This window comes from Melospiza georgiana, chromosome 1 (genome assembly GCF_028018845.1).
Source record: "Melospiza georgiana isolate bMelGeo1 chromosome 1, bMelGeo1.pri, whole genome shotgun sequence".
Taxonomy (NCBI): domain Eukaryota; kingdom Metazoa; phylum Chordata; class Aves; order Passeriformes; family Passerellidae; genus Melospiza; species Melospiza georgiana.
In genome coordinates, this window is record NC_080430.1 from 33,854,574 (window position 1) to 33,870,904 (window position 16,331).

The window sequence follows — 16,331 nt, forward strand, 5'->3', positions numbered from 1 at the left end:
TCTGATTTTATCACATTTAAGACTCCTACAGAGTTCATGGCTTAATTTTTGAGAGGCCCGTAATAGAAATATTTATACACCTAGTATACAGGATTCTGAAATCCTTGCTTTTTTATCCAGTGGCTTGATAAACACATGGGCTAAAGAGGAATTTCAAAGCAGCTTGTATTCTGCCAGTTTCTTCAGTATGGAGTACTTTGTAAAGAGTCTTAAAACTGTTTCTGTACAAGTTGCATTTTTTTTTTTTTACTGCCTGAAACTTTGCAGTTTCTGTAACACATTTCAAGTGTGGAAATCAAGTCTGTGTGAAGTTGCTGATTTGAAGCAATACAGGTTAAACGGTTGTTTTTAATTATTGGTTATTGTTAGTGGTAGACAAAGATTTTTGTTAAAGGTTGGTTCTCCTCAATTTGTAACCCTTAAAATACAGATTTGTAACTACGTACAGCTTTTTACCTTATATTTGGTTCTTCCTTCTGACTTAATAAAAATACACTGAATTCACTTTTAAACAACTTTGCAGCTTGTTAGACAGTTCTTTAGAGTGCTGATTTTTTTATGTTATGATGGTAAATATGCTGACTGGTATTTGTTTCCTTTTTTTTCTCCTCACTTTGTGTCAAACTGAGTTTTGCTAGTGATGAAATGCAACACTTTAAAGTTACAAGTTATGTAAAGTTATGCTGAATGTGCTGCATACATAGGCAAAAAGTTAACAAATGTTATTAATTTAAAATTTACTGATGAAATAAATGAGATATCTTCTGTAGTTAGTTGAGTTGTGCAGAAGTTTCTCATCATTGTCTCCTTTCTTATACCAAACCAAATGGGTTTCAGGCTGTCATTTTGTGATTACTCTGTGTTAATAGTGCTGTCCTGAAAAAAAAAAAAAACACAAACCACAAAATTCACAGTTGTGCTTGCTCCAATGCTTCTCACTCTGGCTGAAGAAAATACTCAGGTTAAACATAACCAGGTAGTGCTAGATTATGTAAAATTGAGATCATGATCAGTTATGATATCATCCTCTTATAGCCTTGTTTCTACTTCTTCGCTAGGAAAGAATAAAACTCATACTTTGTTAATTAGTATTGTATTACTTGCAAATTATTCAGAGTAATTGCTATTAAATTGAATAAAACAAGTATGGTACCTTCAAAAAATCTATTAGCGTTGCAAGTGATTTTTATCAGTTCAGCACAAATGGATTCTGCATTTGTGGTAATTCTTCTAGATTTATGGTGCAGTTCTCCTTAAAACTGTGTGACAGTTTCTTAGCAATAGATTATAGTACATTTAGGACTCAACATATGTTGTCGTAATGAAATGTAACTATAACTACATTTTTCCTTTAACTGCAAATTATCTTACGTGCTTACCTGAATTGGGTTCTTGCAGCATAAAAGATTGTACTCTTTTCCTATTCTAAGACCTTTCTCCAATATTCTCAGTATTCTTCTTGCCATTGGTGTCCCTCTCTGTTTAATATGTCTTCTCAAAATGCCACCTTTTATTCAACTCCTGAATTTAGCTGCTTATGTTAAAACATGTCTACTCTGCTGACAGAGGTTTCTAAACTTGGGCTAGTAGCCAAGCCAGATGCCCCCAGATTTGTTTCTGAAGTGAAAAGTTCACTTTTCACTTCAGAAACAGACCTACTGCACCTTAGAAGCTGAAGTGCTGTATCATGGAAGTAGGGCTGTGAGGTTCCTGGAACAAAATGTCACCATATCAAACAGAACCATGTTTTTCCCTCTAGGTTTTTGATGCTGTGACTCTACCAGCTCAAGGAGTTGTGCTTTGTTTTGCAGAGTGAATATCCAGACTAGCTCTTGCAGGGTTTACCAGACTGATGTATATTTTCACAAGCGGTTTCCACCTGACAGTGCTTTCCTATTCTCCTAACCTTTAGTTGTGACAACACTTGAGGGCATGCAGCAGTGGAGCCAAAAGTGTTTGGTAGTACCTTCATCTCAGCAGGACCAAGAAAGAGTTGCAGAGGCTTTGTACTTCATTCCTACTGCCTCTTGTTGGTGCAATCCCAGCCATCCCAGTTTGAGTATTACCACATCCTTTTGAAGTTTAAATAGAAAACTTCCATGTCCCAAAATGCCTGTCAGGAACTCCTGACATTCTGGACTCTGATTTCAAATAAATGATAGATGGTTTAAGTTTGAAAAACTAGTAAGTTACGCCAAGCAAAATCAAAACACTTGTCCCAAAACAAAAATCCTGCAATTGTTCCAGTCTGATGCAAGTAGAAGTGGTGCTCTTCTTCCTTGTAGAGTGCTGCAGCACTTTTTAATTTGGTGAGAGAATTGGATATGATTCCCAGGGCTCCAGATGGCACCTGCCAGATGGAAGCTCGTATTGTCTTAAGATGCTGGCGTTGATGGCATGGTGTTTGAGAATGCAATAACATTTTGTGATGGATTTTCTTACTAGATAAAGTAAGTGGTCAAGTTCTTGCATGCATTGCAGTGCCTGCCAAAATATTTTGATCTGGTGAAAAGGTCACCCATAAGGGGATGGGATGGCAGAGTTTGGTTCCTTTTTTTTCCTTGATTGAATATGTAAATCCCTCAGATTTGCTTAGACCAGAGGAGGCATCATTGGCTTCTATAGACAATTTCTCCTTCCCAGAAATGTTATCCAGATGCATTGTTCTGCACAGAGTTACAATTTGAAATGTGTGCATAGTTTTGCTCCAGAATCTTTGTTGAAAAGCACTTTCAACAAAGTGCCTTAACAAAGGGCCTTGTTGCCTGATTTTCTATAAGCAGGATCAACAATCAGGAAATTCTGTCTTTATAAGGAAAATGGATGTTAAAGAAACTTAGAATCAAAGAATCATTTAGGTTGGAAAAGACCTTTAAGGTCATTGAGTCTAAACATTAACCCAGCACTGCCAAGTCCATTGCTAAATTATGTCCCTAATAAGTGTCAAAAATACACATCTTTTAAATACCTCTAGGGATGGTGAATCTACTACTTCCCATGGGAAGCCTGTTCCAATGACTGACAAGCCTTTCACCAAAAAAAAATTTCCTAATATTCAATCTAAACCTCCTCTGGTGCAACTTGAGGCTATTTCCTCTCATCATTTAGCTTGTTTGGGGAGCGACTGACCTCAGCCTAGCTACAGCCTTCTTTCAAGCAGCTGTAGAGAGTGACAAGACCTCTCTGAACCTCCTCTTCTCCAGGTGAGCAACCCCAGCTCCCTCAGACCCTCCACATAGGACTCACTCTCCAGAGCCTTCCCCAGCTCCGTTGTCCTGCTCTGGACTCACTCCAGTACCTCGATATCTTTCTTGTCACGAGGGGCCCAAAACTGGACACAAGATTTGAGGTGCTGCCTCGCCAGTGCCCAGTACAGAGTGACAAATCACTGCCCTGGTCCTGCTGGCCACACTGTCCTTGATTCAAGCCAAGCTGCCATTGGCCTTCTTGACCACCTGGGCACACGCTGGGCCCACGTTCACCTGCTATCCCCTGGTCCTTTTCTGCTGGGCCACTTTTCAGCCACTCTGCCCCAGCCTGTAGCACTGGATGGGATTGTTGTGACCCAAATGCAGGACCCAACATTTTGCCCTGTTGAACCTCAGACTGTGGGCCTTGGCCCATCAATCCAGCTTGTCCAGATAACCCTGCAGAGCCTTCCTACCCTCCTGCAGTTCAACACTCCTGCTTGCCTCAATGTTGTCCATGAACAGACTGAGGAGGTGCTCAATCCCTTCATCTGCATCATCAATAAAGATCTAGAACAGGACTGGTCCCAGTGCTGTGCCCTTTGGAACCCCATGTGACTTACCAACAACTGGACATAGCACCATTCATCGCCACTCTCTGGGATTAGCCCTCCAACCAGTTTTTTACCCAGTGAACAGTGCACCTGTTCAAGCCAAGAGCAGCTGGTTTCTCCAGGAGAATGCTGTGAGAAGAGTGTCAAAGACTTTCTGAAGTGCAGATGACACAAACCAAAGCCTTTCCTTCTTCACTAAGTGGGTCACAAGGTCACAGGAGATCAGGTTGGTCAACCCATGTTGGCTGGGCCCAATCCCCTGGCTATCCTGCACCTGCTGGCACTCAAGATGAGCTGCTCACTAACCTTCCCCAACACCAAGGTTACACTGACAATCCTGTAGTTCCCCAAATCCTTCCAGCCCCCTCATACAGATGCATGTCACATTTGCTGGCTCCAGTCAACTCAAACATCCCTGGTTAGCAGGGGCTGCTGCTAAATGATGGATAGTGGCTTCTGAGCATTTTCATCAGCTCCCTCTGTACCCTTGGATGGATCTCATCTGGCCCTGCAGACTTGTGTTTGTCTAAGTGGTGTAGCAGGTTGATGACCATCTCCCCTTGGATTATGGGAGCTTCATTCTGCCACCTGTCCCTGTCTTCCAGCTCAAGGGGCCAGATTCTCCAAGAAAACTGGACTTCAGCAAAGAAGGCATTAGGCATCACAGACTGAGCTCTAGCTAAAGCTATCCGGTTTTCCCCACTGGTTCACGTTTTGCATGTGGGGACAGCCTGCTCCTCTGCCTTTAACATTTCCCTGTTGAAGAATTATCAGCCTTCCTGGACCCCTTTGCCCCTCAGGACTGTCTTCCAAGGGACAATGTTAATCAGTCTCCTAAACAGACCAAAGCCTGCCCTCCAGAAGTCCAAGGTGCAGCTCTGCTGATCCTCTTCCTTACTTGTCTGGGAATTAAAAACTCTATCAGTGATCACTGTATCACAAGATGTGGGATCTCAGCACCTCAGGACTGATGTGCAGAGTGACCGAGACCACCCTTGGGGGGCTCGGGAGTCCTGGAATGTTGCCAGAAGTGTCTGGTGGCTGGACTTTGATCCTGCACAGGAGACGACACCTGTATGAGAATGGGAGGATTTCACTGGGTGAATGGTGAAGGGATAAGTTAGTTAGAGTATAAAACACAGGGTTTAGGATTTCTGTACAGGGGGGTCTAAAGAAGTAAGATGGAGGAATTGGGGTGTGTCCTCTTCTTCTTCTTCTTCTTCTTCTTGGCCTCCATCTTCTGTGGTGATGTTGGCACTTTGGGATTGGTTATTACTAAAAGTGCACTGGTTAATAAGGGTAAAAGGTATTGGGGAAAAATGATAAATATTGTATACGTAACTTCGAGTATAAAGATAGGTGACCGCCCCGGGGGCTCTCAATGTGCTCATGGCTGGCTGCTGTGCAGACCTCTGTCGGGCCGAGAGAAAATCTTTTAGATAAACAATTAATAAACACCGAGACCGAGAAAAGATCTGAAGCCTCTTCTCGTCCTTTGGAGCGCGGGCTGTCCAAGGCCACCCCAAGCCTTTCCAGGTCACCTAAACAGTCGAGAAACCTACAACAAGATAGGATTTGGGGACTGAATGCAATGTAATATCACACAACTGTAAGTGAAGCACCATCACCCATCCAAAGCAAAGATAAATTATGTCTCTTTGGATGGAAGATGAGCAAATTACCTTATTCTCAGCTTGAAGGTATTTAAATTCTAGAACTGCGAATATTTTTTCACACATTAAAAGGCATACATCTGGTCTGGAAAATCATAATGAAAAGAAGATGGTGGAAGGGTTTTTTCTTCTCAGTCGTTTTTGGATTAAATTATTCAATCGAGAGTACTCTCCTTTTTTAAGAAAGTCTTTATTTATTACATTCTTCTAGAGCCCACCTTTCCCTTTCTGTGTCCATCTCTGCCCCTGTGTGCTGGATGGGCCTGGGATGTACAAAGCAGAGATGCTGTCCTGGATGGACCCCTCACTTCTACATCAGAGTTTGTCATGCATAATGTTGGTCTTAACACTACATAACTATTCTATTTTATTAATAGAATCATAGAATGGCCTGGGTTGGAAACTTTAAACATCACCTAGTTTCAATTCTCCCAGTGTAGACAGGGGAATTTGTCTTCCTTTCACTAGATCAAGTTGCTCAGAGCTCCATCCAACCTGGTCTTAAATGCTTCCAGGGCTGGAGCATCCGCAACTTTTTGGAGTTCTATTCCAGTGCCTCACCAGCCTCACAGTAAAGATTTTCTTCTGTTCTATTCTCTTCCCTGAACTCACCATTAGTTGAATAAAAATTACATCTTTATTTGCATGACATGCCAGGGATTTATCAGCTACAAAAACCACTTTCAAGAAGACAAATCAAAAGGTTGCAAGAGGAAACAGAATTTGATTTTGCTGAAACCGTTTCAGAGTTGATGCTCACAAGTATTAAAACAATGTGCATGTGTGGTCAGGCAGGCTTGTAGCATTTCAGAAACCTATTGCATTTGTTGCAGGGAGTGTTTATATTGCTGGTGTTAATTAACACTAATGTGTCTAGTCTGAGTTTACTTGTTGCATTACTACTCGAATGCAACACTTCACTGATTGCTGCTTAATTCCATATTGTTGACAGATCAACAAAGCATTTTGATCCCAATTTGGTTTACAGCTCTGTGGGCTGAGCAGGTTTTCCCTGCAAAATTCAGGAAAAACAAGCATTTAAAAAAGCTCAGCTAAGGATCACTTAAGGGTACTGTATAGAAGGCAGATATTGAGAGACTGATAAAAAATCACTCTGGTAATGTTGTTCATATGCTTGAAATGCAGAATGACTGTTGATCTCTCCCCTAATAAGGCTTATTTCTTGAGTGGTCTTCAGAGAAAAAGGAAAAGTCACTGTGTTTGTTGTTGGAGATGTTGCTGTAGGCTGCAGAAGCCCCAGCTGGGCTCCCATCTGAAATTAGAAAATTTTTGTGCTTGTTTGAACAAACTGTTCTTTTAGGCACAACACTGTTATTCACATTCAAAACAACAGTTGAAAACGCTCCTGTCTCTGCCCACTCCTGGAACAAAATGAGCAAAATCACCTCTCAGAAATCACTAGGGGAAAAGTATCTACACACAACTACCCACATCTATATCTATCTATATATCTGTATCTATATTTATATATCTCTATCTACCTACGTGTCTATATCTGTGTATATAGATATATGAATATATAGATATATGTAAATAGAGATATATCTATATATATATATATATATATACCCATCTGCAAATAAGCCCTGACATTACAGTCAGTCCAGTTGAAGGTGTGCTCTGAGGACACCAGTTCAATACACCAGCACTGCAGCCAAGGCAGAGGGAGACAAGCTGGATGGAATTGCAGCAGCAATGTTATTGCAGGAGAGGAACAAAATTAAAATCAGGAAACAGGAGAAGCCATGAAAGGACACTTTGCTGATTCATGCTATATCCTGAACTGGTTCTCAGGGAAACGGCATGATCTTCTCCATCATTTTTGCAGGTACTGAATCAGTTTTGCACATAGAGTTGCACACCTGTTCTACATCACCACAGGAAAGGAGCTGTTACAGAAAATTGGGTAGGGTCTAATGATTCTACCAAACCATACTGTAATGCAAGACTTTGTGTTCAGTGGATTGTTTACCGTCATTTGAAATTATTGACCTGAAACCAAAAAACCCTGCAAAAAAGCATGACTTAATGTTTCAGAAAAGCTGAAATCACAGATAGATAAAGGAATCTTCTTTGTGTAACAAAGAAATTATAGTTTTATTAATTAATTTTTAGTCATATGAACAGAGTTGCAGTTTGAATTTTCAGTTAATTTTCATTTATTTGATTAATTGAAAAAAGAGAAAACCAGACACAGACATACACCTGTAAAACTAGAAAGGAGAAATTTTTCATGAGGGCAAGGAAGGCAATCACCCTATATGCTGGATCTTTAAAATGATACTCCAACAGTTGTACTAAACCACATATCCTGTGCAGGTAGTAAAATCAGAGATTCAAGGGAGAAACAGCATCTCACATGGTTGTTACAGACATTCTGCAGTTGTTGCAGGAACACCACTGTCTGTTACTGGGCAGCATTTCTGATTATTCTCTAGGATTCCACCTACTGCAGCTGATTAATCTGCAGTTTTGGATGTTGTTGCTAAATATTTCTTGAGTTTGACAAGTCACAGCACGGTCAATTTTCTAGTAAACGCATTTCTCTGAATTCAGGATTTTATATTTGGCAACTCCCCCATTTCTCTCACTGCAGTGCAAAATCCAGCAAAGAAATAGGTCAGTGCAACTCTCTGGATGAAGAAATTTAAGGCAAGAGATGCGACAAAGATATATGTGAGATGGATGTAAAGGTGGACAAACAGTCCTTGCTTCCTTAAGAAATTAGGAATTACAAATTTTAATTTTCAGTATAATTCTCAGTGATGTTGGCCCTAATAGACTAAGTTGCAAATTTTCAAGTATTCCATAAATGATGGTAGAAAGTCAGATCTTCTTTTCCTTTAATGACAACAAAAAGCTATTTTAAACTAGGTAACTACAGTTAAACACAAATGAAACAGGAAAATACTGAGAAATACATGAAAGCAGTTCTCAGCTACAGAGAACAGTAACACTTACTACTACAATACTGATTTGTATTGTCTTCTGCTGTCCCATAGGCAATAACAATTTCTCTTCAGCGTGCACATGCTATGGTCAGCAAGCTAAAAATATCTTTCCTTTTTGTGGACAATCTGTTTCAAAAGAAGCCAAGAGAATATCACCAATCAAGACAAATACAGTTATGGAGGCTACTGTACAGGAGCCAATATGTTCCCACAAGTTGGACAACAGAAGGCTGCTAAATGCATTTTATTCTTCCACTCTCTGCAATTGAAAGGCTGCTTGAATTTCTTTACCGCACCTTTTAAATTACCAATCAAAAGTCAGGCAATGAATTGTGACTTTGGTTTTCCCAGAACCACCAAATGCTCTTTGTACTAAATGAATTGGGAAGGTGAAGAACTGAAAACCTATTTACTCCTTCCATCACCAAGCACCACCAGAAGCCTGGACAGGACACAGCGTTTCTGTTGAACAAAAGCCAGGTGAAGCCGTGTGCAGGCAGCACGCCTCCAGCCACCTGGAAATGCTTGTGTCCTGACAGTGTCAATAACCACTGCATTAATGACCCAGGTGGAGGTGCTTAGAACTTCTGCTTTTATGGAATAATACCTGGCAGTTCTTAGATAAATAGCAGAATTCATGTGCTTCCCATTGAAATTCTGCTGTTTCTCTAAACTGTTACAGATGTACAGGTGGCGTGTCTCAGAATTCTGCATGTCACTGCTTAGAAAATATATGCTCTATCTTTTTTTAAATGGGTTGTTGACTTACAGCTGATTTTACCCTTTCAGGGGCAATGGAGAACACAATTTATAGCTTTAAACATTTGGTTATATAACCAAATTAATTTAAACCTGTGGTTATATATAAGACATAATTTGAATATCTCGGGTGTTGCTGCTTTTCTTTGGACTCCTGTGGCCGAACCACCCAAGTGCCAAGGGTGGCAGTGGTGGTGACTCAGCAGATGGCACTCCAGCCTGGCAGTCACGTTGCTGGCGGCACCCAGCGCTGTCGGTGCCCAGCAGGTGGAGCGGCCGTGCCGTGGGGAGATGATGGGGAGCCACAGGGCACCTCCGGGAACAGCCGGCTGGCACGGTGTGAACGGGGATGTGGTGTTCCAGGGAGTCAGTCATCCTTGTGCCACCCTGCTGTAGACTCTTGCACGCGTTTCATGGCTAAAGGGACCCTAAGGTGCTGTGTTCAAACAGCCGATTGTCTGTTCCTCCCCTCTCAAAAAGGTGCTGCTGGAGGGTGATGTTTGGGTTTCCCCACATAACTGCAGAGAATTCATAGCCTGTGTGCTATTCTGCAGTGAAATACCTTCTCTCTGCTCTATGTATTTTACAGCTCTATGTATTTTACAGCCTATCAGAATAGTAAGGATTGGGGTCAAACTAACAATGTACCCCTTTTTCCATGTGCAGTGCTCCAGACTAAATTTGCTGCTAACGTTCTGGGTGCTATATTCAAAATACGTGCACCATCTTTCTGACAGATACTAACACTGAACTGTTCTTCACCATATTGGCCCTTTTCTTGGTGCATGACTTCAAAGAGCTGGAAGATGGGGTTTTGAACAACGTGGTCTAATGGAAAGTGTCCTTGCCCATGGCAGTGGGTGTGAATTAGGTGCTTCTTAAGGTCCCTTCCAGACCAAACCATCCTGTGTTTCTATGCTTCTATGCCATTCTGACATGACATATGGAGAAGGGGGACCATGAAAGCACCTGTTTTTGTATGGCCATCTTCTTGTGAAGATCCACTAGGATGTGCTAGTCCCAAGAATGGAATGGCAAGCAGTGGCCAAAGAATTTCAGAGATGAATGGTGACTTCCCTCAAGATGGTTCCATGTATTGACATCTCATCCAGGAATCTAATTACGCTCATTGCTTTCTAGTGACTGATCTATTTGCTGCCAGTAGATCAGCAGCCAGAGCTCCTGTCATGAAGATTAGTGCCTCCATTAAGAGGATGTTGTGATCATTTAGAGGGAAGTAAGTGAACCAGGGTAATAAAGATAGTAACATATGTCTTCGATATTAACTGCTTAAGTATGGGTCAAGGACTGAATAATGAGATTTTGGTTTTCTTTATCTCATGGCAGATACGCAAGACCCATGCTGAAGTTTGTAAATGCATTTTTAGGATGAATGACAAATCTTAAACTTGAATTCAATAGATATGTAAAATGACATGGATTAGGATTTTAAATCCCTTTATCAAAGACATTGTAAAGGACTATTTTAAACTACCAACAATTCTGCTGAAAAATAACAACTTCTCAAGCTGATTTCGGGGGAGTCATGGTTCCCTTCCTGCTTGTGATTTCATAGCTGCGTGTCACAGTGGTGATGGTGTGATGTCCTAAATATATGACTTACTATTTGCTTCATTGGCTTACAAATGGCCTCATTGAACCTTTGGACAGCAGGCAGGAGTTGTTTAACTTCATGCAGGACAGGTGTGGAGTGGCAGATATGGAGGAATGCAGACCAGCTGTACACAGTGATGTGCAGTTTGCCTGCTGTGCATATGTGCGAGAGCAACAGAAGAATCAGAACAAATGGTGATAAACAGACATTTGGGACATATCTCAACAGCTGGAAGTGCAAAATGTGAATATCTCAAATTGGTAAAAAGACTATGCATTGATAAATCACTATATTTCCAAGAAAGCTGTAGTACTAAAGCAGCCCTTGAAGCAGCACAGCACCTACAGAAACATTCCTGTTCCTTTGCAGTAACACCACTCACACCCTACAACATGTAAGCGCTGGACTAGACTCAGAGCTGACCTGCCAACGCAAGGCTGAGGATGCAGCAAAGCACCTGAAGAGGAATAGTGAAAATAAATGAGAGCACTTTACCCATACAGACAGAATGACTGCGTATAGACTGGGGGTGTTATGTGAAAAAAAAAGACACAGAGCATTTTTTTTCCACAGCTGCAAGAAATCTATAACACCAATGCCATCACAGGCCTGATTCCTAATCCTTCACTCTTTCCCATGATGGATATAAACTTCTCTCAAAATAAGCAATGCTGTAATTTTTAAAAAGACATAAATCTATTTGACAGTGCTTTGAGAAAGCAAAATTAAAGTTTAAGGCAATACTAAAGCTTGAATTAGCAGAGGATGATGTATGTACCTAAAGATATCAGCACTGAAGTAGTAGTATTTCAAAGACAGTTACAATCTTGAGATACTCTAAGTGAAAAAATGAGGTTCAAAAACATTTGAACCAAAACTGAGGTTCAAACCTCCTTCTCTTGCTTATCACCCTTCATATTCCTTGCCACCTGAAGCTGCTCATTTAGAACCGCTACAGACAGCCCACTGCTTGTGTCTGTTTTGAATAAGTACAAAACCAGGTCCAACTTCATCTTTCTGTGTCTGACCCAGCCACATGTCATTATTAAGACAATTTGGCAGGGTCTCACTTGAAATTTGCATGCCTCTTTCCTGTACTTAGTGAGAAATTAATTCTGTAGTTGCTAAGGCTGGGTTGAGTGGAGGTCAGTATATCAAGGCCTGGACATTGCAGATGTGAATGAAAACATGCACAGGTAAAGAAGAGTTGATTATGTAGCCCCTTCAAATCTCACTTCTCCCTCTTCCCCAGATATTACTCAATGTTTCTGTAATCAGAATATAATGGCTGTAACAGCAACATCAAGCCCAACTACCAGGCTCTCCATTCACACAGGCAAAATGCTTCTTTATTATTTCCTTTTGGTTTGGCTTAGTAATACAAAAACTTTGAAAATTTTTCTTTGTTTTTTTTTTTTTTTAAAAAGAAATAAATAATTGCAAAAGTGCTTCTGGTTTCTTGCTTAACTGTGCTAATGAAGTGAGAACACAGCACAGTAGAGTATGGAAATAATTACATGAAATCACAGCAAGTGCATAGTAGAGTCCCGCATCCCAAATTGAGATGAGAGAGGAGGCATTATAAATCTCCCTAGGAGTATTGCAATGTCAACAAATCTGAAGGCCAGACCAATCAGTTTTGTAAAAATTTAAATAAGGAATTCTTACCACTGTTCCCACACTGTTATTATCCAACACTGGTAATTTACAAGGTAATCAGAAAACAAACCCAAACGTTTTAAAATTTGGAGTCAGAAAGAGGAAATCAAGACACAGGTGGAAACTAGAGACAATCAAATTCCTAAAGCCATGTCTAATTAAATAACACATTTCAGACAGATCTTGGCATTAGCTCTTTTTGGCCACATAATATAATTTAAAAACCTCACACGAGGACATTAAGGGCAGACAAAGCAATGATCTACATCACAGGACTTGTCTACACAGGAAAGAGCTAAGAATAACCACTGCGGAGTATCTGTTCTGCAACAGTTTTCCATGGGGACAATTTATTTGTTTTTTGCACTAAGTATGCATTTAGCTGACCATAAGAAGTGAGCTGTGTTAAAAGCAAACAGAAGCATCCATCATGGAAAATAAGCGCATCTTCTTTAGGAACTGGTACACCACAGCTGCTGGGCTCTCAGTTCTGCACTTCAGATCGTTTCCCAGTAACCACCTTACACAGATCAAGCCAAAGTGCACTACTCCTTCACTGTAAATGTACAAAATGAAGGAAATGGAACAACAGACCACATGGATTCATGATGAGGTAATAGTCAGAGGTTTCTTGTGGTGCTGAGCTACTGCTGCAACTCATACATGTAGCCTCACAAAGCCCAGGCTGCCAAGTGCAAAGAAGCAACAACAATCCAGCACCACTCACACCCTACAACACGCTTCTTTGGCTGTAAATGACATTGCAGGTGTTTCTCAGACAATCAAGAAGCTGTTGCAAATATACCAGTGCATACAGTGCCATTCATATTGTAAGTTTAAATATTACACAGATGTGACTGCTTATTCCATGTACATTTTAGACTGAGTCTGAAAAAAGCATTAGCTTTTCTTCACTGTAATAACTTTAAGAAAATGGATACACTCTTCTGAAAGGAACAGAATATGTGGGAAACAGGGAGGGCAAAACCGGTCTATGTGGCTGTGCCAGGCAGCAAGAGGCATCTGATGCATCTGACTATTAAAAGAACTAAGGAAAACATCCTAAAATACAAGAGGTGATTCTGAACAACTGATAGTTTTTGCTTGCCCATCTCTTCTGCTGAACAAAAGAGTTGGTTCAGTAGATTTCAACCACACGTACTTGTAAAATTTATTCGCGACTATGAGGTTTTGATACAACTGAAAGTGACGGCCTCAGCCATTGACATGTTAAATGCTGGAGGTACAGGTTGCCTATGGGAATCTTATGAGAGTAGTCTCAGTCTAACTATGCAGGTTTGCCTAAATAATCAAGCCTTGTTGAAGAGCTCACTAAATCAGCATTTGGAGGCCATATGCTTATGCCTGGGCTGAAGAGACTAAGTTACACTGAGGTAATGTAGCTTTAAATTGACTTACTACATTAATACTAGGAATTGTACCAGTGTATTTATTCTGGCAAAAAAAATTCACCCTAAATGGCTCCTACACCAGCACAGACCCTGCAAGTAACCAGGCTATGCAGGCAAGGCAGGGGCAATGGCAGGAGGAGTCAACCACAGGAGCAAGCTCCCATTGCTCCTCAGCCTGGTGAGATCCATCCACAGGCAGCACCTCAGAGCACTGGGAAAGCAAGGTGACAGCCTTTAGCTTCAACCTCTCTTGTTTCCTGCTAAATGAGATTGTGTGATGTGGCATTTACATGAACCAACAGCAGAATCACCAAAACTCAGCAGGCGCACAGCAATTTGTTCAGCTGCCACATCTTCAGCAGAGGTGTAAGCCCTGAGACTTTGCTGTCAATGTACCAATGGGAGAGGCTTGTTCTGGGTGTGACCAGGATGTTAGGATGTCTTTGGATGTTAGGAAAAGGGGTCCATTCCCCAGTACCCTCACCACTATCAGTAATGCCAGACCCTGTAAACCTTGTTTCCAAGCCTGCTTCTCCTAATTGCATCTCTGCTGTTCTGGATCTTCTAACTCCATTGGTAGCCACGTGGCTGCAGCTTGTCTTAAAACATTCACCACTAACTTGACCCCTCCCATCTGTGCTCATCTCAGACAAAAACCATCAATCCAAACACCTTCCAAAATTACTAATTCCTCCCAGCCTCTTTATTGTCACACCTGGTTCCCACTGCTGGTACTCCAACTTCCATCTGCCCAAAGGGAACAAAAAATTACCTCATCAAGCCATTGCAGACATTGTCTAGAAGTCAACTGCAGCAGTCTCACTCACCTCACCAGGTGAGACCAATCCGTCCCTCAGGTTTGGGGTCCCATCAGCAGAAGAAGCAAGTTTCCAAGCATTCAGGAGTGTGGTGAGAACTCTGGGGTAATTTACCAGAGGAAAGAGATGCTCATTTGGAAATACACATGTGCAATGTGCTTAAAGCAGGGCTCCATCTAAAAATAATGAAGAATGGCTAAATTTTTATTTTATTTTTTCCAGATGTGGAATAAATGGCACATGACGGTTTATTGCTGGTTTCTTCTTGTCAAAAGAAAAACCAGAAAGGTTTCTACCAAGTGAGAGTATTTGGACTGAAAATATCACAAGCTTCTTCTAATTCTATCTCTTTTTATGAATGTATCAGGACAACAGCAGGCAGTACACAGTAATCCACACAGGCACTGCCTTTCATATGACATGCACATTTTCTGTGATAACCAAATGGCAGCTCATGGCCAAGCCTCTGGAAACTTAAGGAAAAAGCTACCATTTTATAGCCAGTCTCATGCAGACATCTCCCACTGGAGGTACAGAATTGCTGTTGGCTGCTGCTCTGGACCCTGGGGGCACAGGTGTTTTCAGAGGACAAATTAAATCCTGGGCAATCTGAGCTGTCTGAAAGAGATGTTTGAATCTGCCTTGACTGCAAACATCTCAGTATGCTATATAAGCAGGGAAAATAGGGCAGCCAGCTGTTTGGCTTTTGTGCCTTGCATCCCATTAGAAAGATACAAACAGAAAGGGAAGATGGAAAAGATGGGTAAAACCCACTTATCTGGAGTCCCCTTCAAGAACAAGATTGTTCTGGTCTCACATTCTGCAAGAAACCAGCACAGAATAAATAAACTGCAGATTGAAAACCAATGTATAAGGCTCTTCCAGTCAACCACTGCTTTACACTATTATAGCCTTCTCTGATATAGTCATAAATATCAAGGCAAATTTTAGGGCTGTATCTTTTGTTACTTTAGAATTTGCCCTGGATGTTGATTTTAGCTGGTCAGTCTGGTGTATTCATGCAAAATAAACAGTGTCTCTATGCAATTTTATTTAACCTGACTTTGAGAAACAAAACCAAGCAGAACAAAAATTGCCTAGAAAGAAAGGGAGGATAAAATAACAACCTTGTAAGAAGAAAATTCAGGGGAGAAAAAGGAAAAAAGTATTACTTTGCTTCTATCAAACATGTAAAGGAGGAGTCCTTTCAAAAATATTCATGTTTCTTTCCTCCTTGTTTATTTTTTTCCTGCGGAGTATCATGCAAGTCCAGCAGGCTGACTAGACAGTGTTATGCAAAAACAAGTGTGTGGCAACGAACCATAGATCTTTTCTGATGGTTTTCAGTTTTTAATAAGGCTCTTGGCTGCAGCTCAAGTTGAAAAGATGGCAAAGGAATTTCATTAATAATCCTTTTCTTGTCAGTTGATAATTTTCTTCTTCTTCACACTAAAACCATCAAGGCCTTCCATTTGACCTTGTCTGCAGATCAGATATAGTATGGAAAACTGGAATTATCAGAAAAAAAGGGAAAAAAATCCCCAAAACAAAATAAGCAGTCCTTTTTCATATTACATGCAAATCCAAATAATCCTCTCCCTCCCACAGTCTGACCCAATTT